The sequence below is a fragment of the Manis javanica genome, chromosome Y (assembly GCF_040802235.1).
Source record: "Manis javanica isolate MJ-LG chromosome Y, MJ_LKY, whole genome shotgun sequence".
Lineage (NCBI taxonomy): Eukaryota > Metazoa > Chordata > Mammalia > Pholidota > Manidae > Manis > Manis javanica.
This window is the reverse complement of record NC_133175.1, coordinates 2549667-2564043: the sequence shown is the minus strand read 5'-3', so window position 1 is coordinate 2564043 and position 14377 is coordinate 2549667. Positions and strand designations below refer to the sequence as shown.

The following is a 14377-nucleotide window of genomic DNA, read 5'->3' as shown; positions in this document are numbered from 1 at the left end:
AAATGATATTCCTATTTTGAGTTTTTAAGGAACCTGCATACTGCTTTCCACAATGGTTGAACTAGTTTACATTCCCACCAGCAGTGTAGGAGGGTTCCCATTTCCACATCCTTGCCAATATTTGTTGTTTGTCTTTGGTATGTTGGCCATCTTAACTGCTGTGAGGTGATATCTCATTGTGGTTTTAATTTGCATTTCATCTTCCTCCTTTTAATGTAAATTTAAGTCTTCTTCTTGACAAATTAGGAATGGGATTTTCTTGGATTTCATATGGCCTTATATGAAAATGGCTGAAGAAGAGTCAACATCATCGTCATGTGCTCCTACCTCTGTGGAAGAAGAGCAATTAAAATAAAGAAATTTGATTATTTTCTCAGTGGATACAGATGCCTTGACTGCAACCACTAGGACTCTGTCCGGCTTGTCCAGGACCAAGTCTGGCTCTGACTCTGTCAAGATGTTGTTAAAAAATAAAACTTTAAAGGTAATGTAATAATATTTAATGATTTTAGTTTGTCTCCCTATCGCTGCTTTTAAATTTTAAAGTGTAAATGTAATTAGTAGTTTTTGAGGTGCCATGATTTTTAGAAGATCTAGAAACATTGACTTTAGATTCTGATCATCTGAATCCTAGTCAGGATACAAACATAGGGTAAACTGTGACCTTTGGAAAATAACTTAATTCTTCAGATCTTTGTTTCTTTGTAAAAAATAACACAAATGTCTTGGGTTTTGACAATGCCATTCTAGATTGACACACCATTACAGATTCTGTCTTCTTAGTGAAATATCTGCATTATTACTGACAAATGGTCTTCCCCTGTTAATATAAAGAGAAAATCTTAAATTTTTACAAGTTTATAGAAAATGGGTAAAATCATGCAACTAGCACAGTGAATTAAGATAAAAGATTGATTAATAAGAGTGCTATGACGTAGTGGTTCATCTTCATTCTTATAAGTTCATCATAGCTGCATGACAATGTTACATTTTATAAACATTGACATTGTCTTCCAAATCATTTGTTTCATGAAATTTTTGCTAGATAAATTCCTGATGCTGGAAAAGCACACTGAAGAAACATGGCAAAAATTAAAGGAGGCTATAAAAGATATCCAGCACAACGCTTCCATTAAATAATACTTGGAAGAACTCTGCCAGGTGTGTGTTACTTTGTATACAACTATTTATTAATTATAACGGAGCCAAGATTTATGGAATTAATTGAAAATTTGTTTTGAATCTCTTTGATCTGTTTTATAATCATGCATACTATTCACAGAATCCATCATTGATTATAGTCATGCAATCCATTACATGTTTTTCTCCAAGTTTTTGTGTGATTTATTTAGTTACATTTAAGCTTTGTACACAATTGTACTCTTAAGTGTATTTTCTCCTACTAATTTCACTCAGTTTATTGTGTTCTTGTGCATTTTTTTCTGGTATTAAAGAGTGTGTTCTAGCCTATTTATTAAAATCAGAGAGGAATATACTGAATCACAAATGAGCTTCAAGTATAATTTAATCATTGAATTGCCTAATTGTTTTGTAATTTCTTTATACTCCATCTTTTTCCTCCATTCTAACTATGAAATACCCTCAAGTAAGTGTTCCTTAATACAGTTAAATATGAGAGCTACTATTCAGGAGCAAAGTTATACATTGGATTACCCTTTTATAATAATGCAGTTAGTATTGCATTTGCTTCCTTTTGTTATTATCATTTATCCATTCTGTATAGTACATGAACTCTACAAATCATAAACCATTAACATAGTTTTCTGCTTTTCATTTCCTCGCTCTTTGTTCAATCTAATGCTTTACACATACTTGCAACCTCGATCACTTTTTCTTTGTTATTATTATTTATTATAAAATTTGTAACACTGACAATCAATTCTTTTGGATAAATACTTTCATTCCATACTACATTCCTTCACTGACACTGATGTATTGATATATTGGTATGTGTTCCTTTTATGAGTCTCCCATGTATCAGCCACCCTATTAAATCACTTGATAGGCTTGTTGAAACCATTTGGCAAGTAATTTCAATTTACTGAGTCTGAGATTTTTCATTTCTAAAGTGCTAATAATAAAAGTATATTTTTATGCTATGGTGTAATTTTAGAAGGATAAAATGATATGTGATTTACATAAGGATTTGGAATAGTGTCTGATAGTAAGTACTAAACTGAAGCAATCATTCTTTCTCTTCTAGTACTTCCTTCTTCATATATGTGGAATAGTTTCAGTTACATGCCTTAAGTTTAAAGATAAAATCAGAATATTATTCCATTAGATCCACGTGTCTATTTATTTCTAAGCAGAAGGTTGCATGTTTACCTTGTATACTGAAGCATTTTTACATACTCCCTTGAATATACAGTTTTTGAAGCATGTATCTTGCCTGATCCTTTTCTGTTGTGGGGAAATACACATCAAATAGTGTTATTGTAGGTTTACATTCAGTGACATCCAGTGCATTCATAATATACAACCACTAGTACTATCTAGTTTTAGGGTTCTTTTCATGACGTCACTAGGAAACCTCACACCCACTAAGGATTTCTCTCCATTGATTTTTGAATCTAGCCCTTGATGTTTGTTAATCACCTTTCCGTATCTATTGATTTACCCAATCTGAGTTTTCCATGTAATTGGAATCACTTTTTGTGCATCACTTTTTGTGAATGGCATAATATTTTCAAGATTCATTCATGTTATTAACACTTTTCAGTACTTCATTCCTTTTCATGAATAAATAATATTTCATTGATGATTACCACATTTTATTTACACATTCATTAGTTAACCGATATTTGGGTTGTTCATTATGAATAATGGTGGAGTGAGTATTTGTGTACCTTTCTGTTGGACACCTGCTTTTGTTTATTTGGCCTTATGCCAAAAGTGGAGGTACTGAGTTATGTGATAATACTATATTAAAATTTTTGGAGAACTGCCAAATAGTTTTCTGTAGTGGCTGTGTCATATTATTTTCCTGTACAAGGGAATTTATGAGGATTCAGTTTTTCCCCGTCCGCAACATGTTATTTTCCATTTTTTAATTTGAGACTTTGTAGTGGTTCTGTTTAGATTTACATTGTCTGAATGACAATTGTTGTAAAGCGTCTTTCCACGAGCTTCTTGGCCTTTTGTGTATCTCTGTGAAAAGGGTTTATGCCTATCCTTTGTCCATTTTAATTGATTTGTTTTTCTTGTGTTAAATTGGATAAGTTATTTTTTATACTATGAACAGTGAACTTTTACATATGTGATTTGAAAATATATTCTCCCACATACAAAAGTTTATATTAAAAATTAACATGACAAAAAGTTATCTGAAAATAATCAGTTTAGTAAGAATTAGTACATTTACAGTGCTGTGCTTTGTAAAGTGTACACTGCCTCTATCAAGTTGTTTTTACCACTTAAGGGGAAATCCTTTCCCACACTGAACAGTTACTTCCCATTTACTACTCCTTAAATCCCTGACCAGCACTAACTTGCTTTTCTTCTTTTAAAGAGTAACTTGTTCTGGATATTTCCCATGAATAACATTAAATAGTATGTTATTCTTGTGCTCATTTTCTTTCAGTTAGCATTATGTTTTTAAGATCTGTCTATGTTAGAATATGTCTTTGAACTTGTGCTTTTTTATGGCTGAAGGGTTTTTTACTAAATGGCTATATCACAGCTTGATTTCTGTGCATCCCTTGATTGGCATTAGCTTATTAAGTTAATTGTTTAATTTACAGAGAAACTTCACATTGTTTTCCTCAGTGTGGCACCATTTTACATTGCTGTAGTAAAGATGTAAAGGTTGTCTTTTCTGTACACGCTTGCTAACACTTGATAATTTTGGGGTTATGGCTGTAACTATCATAATGAATGTGAAGTGATACCTCCCCAAGATTTTGATTTTAATTTCCCAAAGGGCTGATGTTAATGAGCATGTTTGCATATCCCTGTTGAAATATCTGTAATTTCTCATAAGAACCGTCTCGTCTTTTTCCTATTTCATTATTTAATGTGATGTTATTCATGTACCACAACTGAAGCAACAACAATTCTTAAAGGTGCAGTTTATGATGTTGTGCAGCCATCATTTCTGTTAAGTTCCAAACATTTTTCTCTTCCAAACTGAAATCCTGTCTCTATCAAGCAACCACTCCCTCTTCCACCATACCGCAGCATTTAGCCAACATTCACCTGCCTTTTCTCCTTATGGCTTTATCTGTTCTGAACATTTCATAAAACAGAATTATAGATATATCGTCTCTTGTTCTGAATATTCAATGAAACAGAATTATACAATATACTGTCTCTTGTGGTAGTTTTCTTTGACTTAGCATAATGTTTTCAAGATTCATCCTGGTGACAGCATGCATTAAAACTTCGTTGTGGAATTATATTCTACTCTATTATGTGCTGTATTTTATTTATTCACTTGTTAGTTAATGAACACAGTTTACCCACTTCCAGCCTACTGTAACTAATACTGTTGTGAGTATTATTGTACATGTATCTCAGTCTGTTTTCAGTTATTTTATGTATTACACTAGGTGTAGAATGGCGGGTTGTGTGGTGGTGCTTAACTTTAGAGGAGCTGCCAGACTATGTCCCACAAAGGCTGCGCTATTTTATATTTCCTTATGTATAGTATATGAAGGTTCTGTTATTTCTTTTTGGTCAACAATTGGTACTCTCCATTTCAAAAAAATATTTCCACCCTACTAGATGTGAAGTGATGTTCACTGATGTTTACATTTCTCTAGTGGCTGATTTCATTAATAGTCTTTTTTCTCAGGTGCTTATTGGTCATTTGTATCTCTTGGAAAATATCTGTTTAAATCCTTTGCTGATTTTTAAATGGATTGTCTTTCGGTTTTGAGGTACACAAATTCCATATATATGTTGGATGTAATAATCTTAACAATGTGAGTTTCACCTGTTTTCCACTCTGTGGGTTGACATTTCACTTTTTGATAGTGTCCGTTGATTGGCACTAAAGTTTTCAGTTTTCCTGGAGTACAGTTTCTCTGTTTTTCCTTTTTTGCCTCTGTTTTCGGTATTATACTTAAACAAATGTGTAAACAAATGGCATGGAGATTTCGCCCTATATTTTCTTCTGAGAGTTTTACAATTTCAGGTATTACAACTTACCCCTTTGCTGTGTTTTCATTTCTGCACATGCTTTATAAAGAAAGGTTCAACTCTACGTGTGGGTATCAATTTAAGAGTTTGTTCTTCCCCCTTAAACAGTATTGTCCGACTTGTTAAATATCCATGGAGCCATAGATGTAAATTGTATTTCTAGGCTCTCAATTTGATTTTATTAGTTTATATTTCTATTCTTATTCCCAAACCATGCTGTCTTGAGTGCTGTACTGTAGTCTTTATTATTATCCATACATCCTTTTTCCTCTCCGCTTCACACTAATCTCTATTGAACAATCTGCGTGTTTGCTGACCCTGCCTTCTGTCCTATCTGTTGAATCCCTTCCTTGAATTTTTATTTCTGCTTTGCATATTTTTTCAGATTATGTTCTTTTTAAAGGTGTACATTTCTTTCTTTAAGACTTCCTTTGGCTTGGCATTCACCCCATTTTCTTCTGTTCCCAAGCTAATTTTAGCCATTTGAGAGTATTTGCAGCAGTTGATTTAATTCATGGTGATGAGTCCAATGTTTTTGCTTCTCTATTTATAGTTTTGTTCATTTTTTTAAATTCCGGAATAGACCATTCTTATAATTTTTGTTGCAACTGAAAATTTGGAGTATTATAATGTGGCCACACTGAAGATCACATTCTGCCTTTACCCCAAGGCAGAAAAAGGCTGCTTCCTCGTTTGTGTGCTAAGTATCTGCCTTGTAATCACTTTTATAAAGCGTTTTATAAAGACGCTTTGTTTTGTTTTATAAAGAATTTCTTTGTTTTGTGTGGGATTTGAACATTCCTGATTCATTAACTTTTAGTCAACCAGTCATTTTAGTGAAATTTGCTTCAATCCTACAGCCAAACAAAACAAAAATTTCCCTGACTTTTAAGATGGGATTTGTGTTGGGACATTCACTCATTTTTAGCCATGCTCTTTACTGTTCTGATTTAGTCTTCAGTCGTTCCTCTTGGGCATATCCTGAAGGTAAGCTTGATGTGAAATTAGGGGTTCTTCAGGTATTTTCTGAGAATATGTCCAGCCTTGGGCATGTGTGTGTCCTCCTTGATGTTCTAGGGATACACAAGAAGTGGTTCAAAACACTTAACTTCTTCATGCTTAACTTTCCCAACCGCTGGTCCTTTCTAGGTTGTTCTACATGCTGCTTGTCCCATTAGTTATCTCTTGCCTCAGATGGCTAAGCCTAGTAGTATATTTCTTCTAATTTTTTAGACAGTTCCCTGCGTAGCTCCCTCTCTTGAGTAAACTCGAAAGCAGGAGGCACAAAGACAAGCCCCGGAGTGGAAACATGCATCTACAATTCCTTGAGAAGAAGGTCTGTATTCCCCTGTATTCAGTAAGCTGTGAATTTGCTGTCACTAAGGTAAGTGGGTGCTTTAACACCACAAGGATCTATTTCTGAAATGTAGCAGCATCTTTCTTCAGGAAATGTTCCTCTGCTTTAAATTTTAGTTACATTCCAGAGTTCTGAAACAGCTGATTCTGAAACCCCCTTCTTTTGGCCTGCCCGATTGTCATTTTGTGGAGGGATGTGGTTTTAAGGTTTTCTGTCACTATTTTGGGGGCATCAGTCCAATAATGAGGTATATTTTAATAAAATCTAAATGGTTGTTGCATTATACATTAGCATTTAATGAAATTGTGTACAGTTATTGTGTTTTATTCTCTTTCATTTTTGAAATTTTAAACTAAAAATCATGAACTAGAAAGACAATGTGTGTATTTTATATCAGTGATTTGGATTATATTTTTATTAAAAATTTTAAGGTCTTGGCATTCCTTTTTCTAAGATAGGTTTGTGAACATTAATTTCTATGTAAAATATTAAGTGTATTTTCTTAGATTCTTTCATATACTGCAATTTTGGAAAGAGGATTTTACAATTTTGTGGTTATATTAATATTGTATTGACATTTGTTTTAAGTCATTGGTATGTATGAAGAACTCTGTTTTCAGTATTCAATCCTTCTAATAAATATAGAAAAGTATTTAATTTTTTCAACTTTATTTTTGAGTAAGCAAATTTTTTTCTAATTTTTCAGATGTTGAAGACTTTTGCTCCTTCAAGTTTTCTGCGAACTTGTATAAACAACTGATGTGGCTTTGTGAACTCCATATCAAGGCACAAGTTCATCAGTTCAGGAAGTATCCTTTTTTGAAACCAGATGCTGCGAGTTCTTTTCCTTTCCTTAGATCATCTTTTCATTTACTGATTTTTGTCTTAGATTTTATAATTATTATTTTGAAATATACAATTTTGCAGAACATTACATTGACTCTGGATGAACAATCTACTGATTCATCATCCATATACATTATTATGTGCTCTCCATGATCAGTTTTAGCCCATTGTCTACAATATATATTTTGTAGTTTCACCATATGGCAAAGTTTGCTGTATTTTCATTTGGAATTGCTTATGATGCTCTATGAAATTGATCTGATAAACATTTTCTATTTTTATTTTAGTATCATTAATATACAATGACATGAGCAACAGTGTGGTTACTAGATTCCCCCGTTATAAGTCCCCCCCACCACGTACCCCATTACAGTCACTGTCCATCAGCATAGTAAGAGGAATAGAGTCACGACTGGACTCCCCTGTACTATACTGCCCTCCACGTGCCCGCCTCCAAGTTATGTGTGCCAATCGTAATGCCTCTTATTCCCCTCCTTCCTCCCTTCCGGCCCACATGTCCCAGTCCCTATCCCTTTGGCAACTGTTAGTGCATTGTGGGCTCTGTGAATCTGCTGCTGTTCTGCTCCTTCAGTGTTTGCTTTGTTATCATGCTGCACATGAGTGAAATCATTTTGTACTTGGATTTCCCCGCCTGACTTATTGCACTGATCATATACCTTCTAGCTCCAACCATCTGGGCCATATCTTCCTGATCCACTCATCTACTGATAGCACTTAGCTTGCTTCCCTATCTTGGCTATTGTAAATAGTGTTGCGATAAACATAGGGGTGCTTATGTCTTTTTGGAAGTGGGAGCCTGCATTCTTAGGGTAAATGCCAGGAGTGGAATTCTGGGTCAAATGGAATTTCTATTTTGAGTTTTTTTTAATGACCTCCATGCTGCTTTCCACAATGATTGAACTAGTTTACATTCCCACCAGTGGTGTAGGAGGGTTTCCCTTTTTCTGCATTCTGGCCAGCATTTGTTGTTCCTAGTCTTTGCTATGTTTTCCACACTAACTGGTGTGAGGTGGTATCTCACTGTGGTTTTAATTTTCATTACCTCCTTATGTGCCTGTTGACCATCTGAATTTGTTCTTTGTAGACATGCCTGTTTGTATCTTCCACACATTTTGTAATAGGATTATTTCCTTTATGGTTTTTGAGGCATGTGAGTTCCTTATGTATTTTGTATGTTAACCCCTTGTTGGATCTGCCATTTGCAAGTATAATGTCCCATACTGTAGGAGGCCTTTTTGTTCTGTTGATGGTGTCCTTTGCTGGACAGGAGCTTTTTGGTATGATGTAGTTCCTTTTGTTCATTTTGTATTTTGTTTTCCTTTCCTGAGGAGATGCATTCAGGAACTTACTTTTCCTTTAAGTTGTTTATTCTTTTTGGTCAAAATTTCATCCTCAACAACATCCAGACCACATCCACACCTGAGAGAACCCAGCGCCTCACGAAGGGGGTAAGACACAAGCCCCAGGCCGGCGGGACCCAATCACACCTCCCCCAGCTCCCAGCAGGAGGAGAAGAGTCAGCAGGGAAGGAGAAGGAGCCCAGGACTGCTTAACACCCAGCCCCAGGATTCCAGACCAGAGCGCAGACACAGTGCATGCGTGGGGTCCTGGATTCTAGGGAAACAGGGCGGCAGGACTGCTGAGCGGGTGGCTAAGGCCATCACCAAAGAACAAAGAAACAGGAGCAGCCATTGTTTTTTTTTTTTTTTGGTGAGTGGTTTTTGGAAGTCTTAAAGGGACAAGGACCCCAGTACTAGTGAAGCAGGGAAGCAAGATCGGTGACCAGGTGCCTGAGAACAGCACCTGAGGGGAAAGAAAATGGTGTTTTTTTCTCTTTTTTAAAATTATTCAATTTTTTTTTTGGTTGCTTTTGTTGTTTTGGTCTGGAGAGTGCTTTTTGGAAGTCTTAAAGGGGCAGGGCAGGACACTTAGTCCAGAGGCAGAGAATCTCGGGTTCTCTGGGCACCCTGACCCCCTTGGCAGCAGGGAGCACAGAGGCACCCTTTGGAGATAAATAGCCTCCAGGCCCCTCCCCCTTCAATAGACCTCCACCATTTTGGAGCAGCAGCCTGAGCCAGGTCATGCCCACAGCAACAGTGGAGATAAACTCCATAGCACCTGGGCAGGACGCAGAAGCCCTGTCTATGCACAGTTGCCCAGCACAAGCCATTAGACATTGCTATTCTCCCAGGAAAGGAAGGCCACAAACCAACAAGAAGAAAAGCTCTTTCTTCTTCACTCATATCAGCTCTGCAAACTATCTCTATCACCATGAAAAGGCAAAACGACAGGTAGACAAAGATCACAGAGTCAACACCTGAGGAGACAGATCTAACCAGTCTTCCTGAAAAACAATTCAAAATAAAAATCATAAACATGCTGACAGAGATGCAGAGAAATATGCAACAGCTAAGAGATGAAGTCCAAAGGGAGATCACAGATGCCAGGAAGGAGATTACACAGGAGAAATAAATGCTGGAAGGATTTATAAGCAGAATGTATAAGATGCAAGAGGCCATTGAAGGAATAGAAACCAGAGAACAGGAACGTATAGAAGCTGACATAGAGAGAGTTAAAAGGAGAACCATGTGACCAATCCAAAAGGAACAATATCTGTATTATAGGGGTACCAGAAGAAGAGACAGCAAAAGGGATAGAAAGTGTCTTTGAAGAATTAATTGCTGAAAACTTCTCCAAACTGGGGGAGGAAATAATCGAATAGACCATGGAAATACACAGAACCCCCAACAGAAAGGATCCAAGGAGGACAACACCAAGACACATAATAATTAAAATGGCAAGGATCAAGGACAAGGAAAGAGTTTTAAAGGCAGCTTGAGAGAAAAAGGTCACCTATAAAGGAAAACCCATCAGGATAACATCAGAATTCTCGCCACAAACCCTACAGGCCAGAAGAGAATGGCATGATATATATAATGCAATGAAACAGAAGGGCCTTGAACCAAGGATTCTGTATCCAGCACGACTATCATTTAAATATGATGGCGGGATTAAACAATTCCCAGACAAGCAAAAACTGAGGGAATTTGATTACCACAAACCACCTCTACAGGGCACTGTACAGGGACTGCTCTAGATGGGAGGACTCCTAAAAGGATCTCAGAACAAAACACACAACATATGAAGAATGGAGGAGGAGGAATAAGAAGGGAGAGAAGAAAAGAATCTCCACACAGTGTATATAACATCTCAATAAGTGAGCTAATGTAGGCAGTAAGATACTAAAGAGGCTAAGCCTGAACCTTTGGTAACCACGAATTTAAAGCCTGCAATGGCAATAAGAGCATATCTTTCAATAGTCACCCTAAATGTAAACTGAATGAATGCACCAATCAAAAATACAGAGTAATGGAATGGATAAAAAAGCAACACCCATCTATATGCTGCTTACAAGAAACTCACCTCAAACCCAAGGACATGCACAGACTAAAAGTCAAGGGATGGAAAAACATATTTCAGGCAAACAACAGTGAGAAGAAAGCAGGGGTTGCAGTACTAATATCAGACAAAATAGACTTCAAAACAAAGAAAGTAACAAGAGATAAAGAAGGACACTACATAATGATAAAGGGCTCAGTCCAACAAGAGGATATAACCATTCTAAATATATATGCACCCAATACAGGAGCACCAGCATATGTGAAACAAATACTAACAGAACTAAAGAGGGAAATAGACTGCAATGCATTCATTTTAGGAGACATCAACACAGCACTCACCCCAAAGGATAGATCCACTGGGCAGAAAATAAGTAAGGACACACAGGCACTGAACAACCACTAGAACAGATGGACCTAATAGACATCTATAGAACTCTACACCCAAAAGCAACAGGATATACATTCTTCTCAAGTGCACATGGAACATTCTCCAGAATAGACCACACACTAGCTCACAAAAAGAGCCTCAGTAAATTCCAAAATATTGAAATTCTACCAACCAACTTTTCCAACCACAAAGGTATAAAAGTAAAAATAAATTCTACAAAGAAAACAAAAAGGCTCACAAACACATGGAGTCTTTACAACATGCTACTAAATAATCAATGGATCAATGAACAAATCAAAATAGAGATCAGGGAATATATGGAAACAAATGACAACAACAACACAAAGCCCCAACATCTGTGGGACGCAGAGAAAGCAGTCCTAAGAGGAAAGTATATAGCGATCCATGCACACTTGAAGAAGGAAGAATAATCCCAAATGAATAGTCTCACATCACAATTATTGAAACTAGAAAAAGAAGAACAAATGAGGCCTAAAGTCAGCAGAAGGCGGGACATAATAAAGATCAGAGAAGAAATAAACAAAATTGAGAAAAATAAAACAATAGCAAAAATCAATGAAACCAAGAGCTAGTTCTTTGAGAAAGTAAGCGAAATAGATAAGCCTCTAGTCAGTTATTAAGAGAAAAAGAGAATCAACACAAATCAAGAGAATTAGAAATGAGAACAGAAAAATCATGACACACTCCACAGAAATACAAACAATTATTAACGACTACTATGAAAACCTACATGCCAACAAGCTGGAAAACCTAGAAGAAATGGACAACTTCGTAGAAAAATATAACCTCCCAAGGGTGACCAAGGAAGAAATACAAAAGTTAAACAAACCAATTACGAGCAAAAAATTGAAATGGTAATCAAAAAACTACCCAAGAACAAAACTCTGGGGCTGCACGAATTTGCCTTGGAATTTTATCAGACACACAGAGAAGACATAATGCCCATGCTCCTTAAAGTTTTCCAAGAAATAGAAGAGGAGGGAATACTCCCATACTCATTCTATGAAGCCAACATCACTCTAATACCAAAACCAGGCAAAGACCCCACCAAAAAAGAAAATTACAAACTAATATCCCTGATGAATGTAGATGCAGAAATACTCAATAAAATATTAGCAAACAGAATTCAACAGCATATCAAAAGGGTCATACACCATGACCAAGTGGGATTCATCCCAAGGATGCAAGGATGGTACAACATTCGAAAATCCATCAACATCATCCACCACATCAACAAAAAGAAAGACAAAAACCACAAGATCATATCCATAGATGCTGAAAAAGCATTTGACAAAATTCAACATCCATTCATGATAAAAACTCTCAGCAAAATGCGAATAGAGGGCAAGTACCTCAACATAATAAAGGCCATATATAATAAACCCACAGCCCACATTATACTGAACAGCGAGAAACTGAAAGCATTTCCTCTGAGATCGGGAACTAGACAGGGATGCCCACTCTCCGCACTGTTATTTACCATAGTATTAGAGGTCCTAGCCATGGCAATCAGACAAAATAAAGAAATACATGGAATCCAGATCAGTAAAGAAGTTAAACCATCACTATTTGCAGATAATATGATATTGTACATAAAAAACCCTAAAGACTCCACATCAAAACTACTAGAACTGACATCGGAATACAGCAAAGTTGCAGGATACAAGATTAACACACAGAAATCTGTAGCTTTCCTATACACTAACAATGAACCAATAGAAAGAGAAATCAGGAAAACAATTCCATTCATAATTGCATAAAAAAAGAATAAAATACCTATAAATAAACCTAACCAAAGAAGTGAAAGACCTATACCCTGAAAACTACAAGACACTCTTAAGAGAAATTAAAGGGGACACTAACAAATGGAAACATCCCATGCTCATGGCTAGGAGGAATTAATATAATCAAAATAGCCATCCTGCCCAAAGCAATATACAGATCTGATGCAATCCCTATCAAATTACCAGCAACATTCTTCAATGAACTGGAACAAATAATTCAAAAATTCATATGGATACACCAAAGACCCAGAATAGCCAAAGCAATCCTGAAAAAGAAGAAGAAAGTAGGGGGGGATCTCACTCCCCAACTTCAAGCTCTACTACAAAGCCATAGTAATCAAGACAATTTGGTACTGGCAGAAGAACAGAACCACAGAGCAGGGGACAGATTAGAGACTCCAGACATGAATTCAAACATATACGGTCAATTAATATGTGATAAAGGAGCCATGGACATACAATGGTGAAATGACAGTCTCTTCAACAGATGGTGCTGGCAAAACTGGACAGCTACATGTAGGAGAATGAAACTGGACCATTGTCTAACCCCGTACACAAAAGTAAATGCAAATTGGATCAAAGAACTGAATGTAAGTCATGGAACCATAAAACTCTGAGAAAAATCATAGGCAAAAACCTTTTAGACATGAACATGAGTGACCTCTTTTTGAACATATCTCCTCGGGCAAGTAAAACAACAGCAAAATTGAACAAGTGGGACTATATAAAGCTGAAAAGCTTCTGTACAGCAATAGACACCATCAATGGAATAAAAAGGAACCCTTCAGTATGGGAGAACATATTTGAAAATAACAGATCCGATAAAGGCTTGACGTCCAAAATCTATAAAGAGCTCACACACCTCAACAAACAAAAAACAAATAACCAAATTAAAAAATGGGAGAGGAACTGAACAGTTCTCTAAAAAATGCAGATGGCCAACAGACACATGAAAAGATTCTCTACATCGCTAATTATCAGACAAATGCAAATTAAAACTACAATGAGGTATCACCTCACACCAGTAAGGATGGCTGCCATCCAAAAGACAAACAAAAACAAGTGTTGGCGTGGCTGTGGAGAAAGGGGAACCCTTCTACACTGCTGGTGGGAATGTAAATTAGTTCAACCATTGTGGAAAGCAGTATGGAGGTACATCAAAATGCTCAAAACAGACTTATCATTTGACCCAGGAATTCCACTACTAGGAATTTACCCTAAGAACGCAGCAATTAAGTTTGAGAAAGACAGATACACCCCTATGTTTATCACAGCACTATTTACAATAGCCAAGAATTGGAAGCAACCTAAATGTCCATCGATAGATGAATGGATAAAGAAGATTTGGTACATATACACAACGGCACACTGCTCAGGCATAAACATGGATTTGCAG

At 36.3% G+C, this 14377-nt stretch overlaps 1 long non-coding RNA gene across 1 annotated transcript in view; it reads left to right on the top strand.

Annotated features, from left to right (window-relative positions):
- The first annotated feature begins 261 nt into the window (after positions 1 to 261).
- Positions 262 to 14377, top strand: part of LOC140847560 (uncharacterized) — a 29105-nt gene continuing 14989 nt past the window's right edge. Inside the window, exons 1-2 of the long non-coding RNA XR_012127620.1 lie at positions 262 to 484; positions 1046 to 1161. This is a non-coding gene — a long non-coding RNA (uncharacterized lncRNA). The remainder of the gene's footprint in view (positions 485 to 1045; positions 1162 to 14377) is intronic.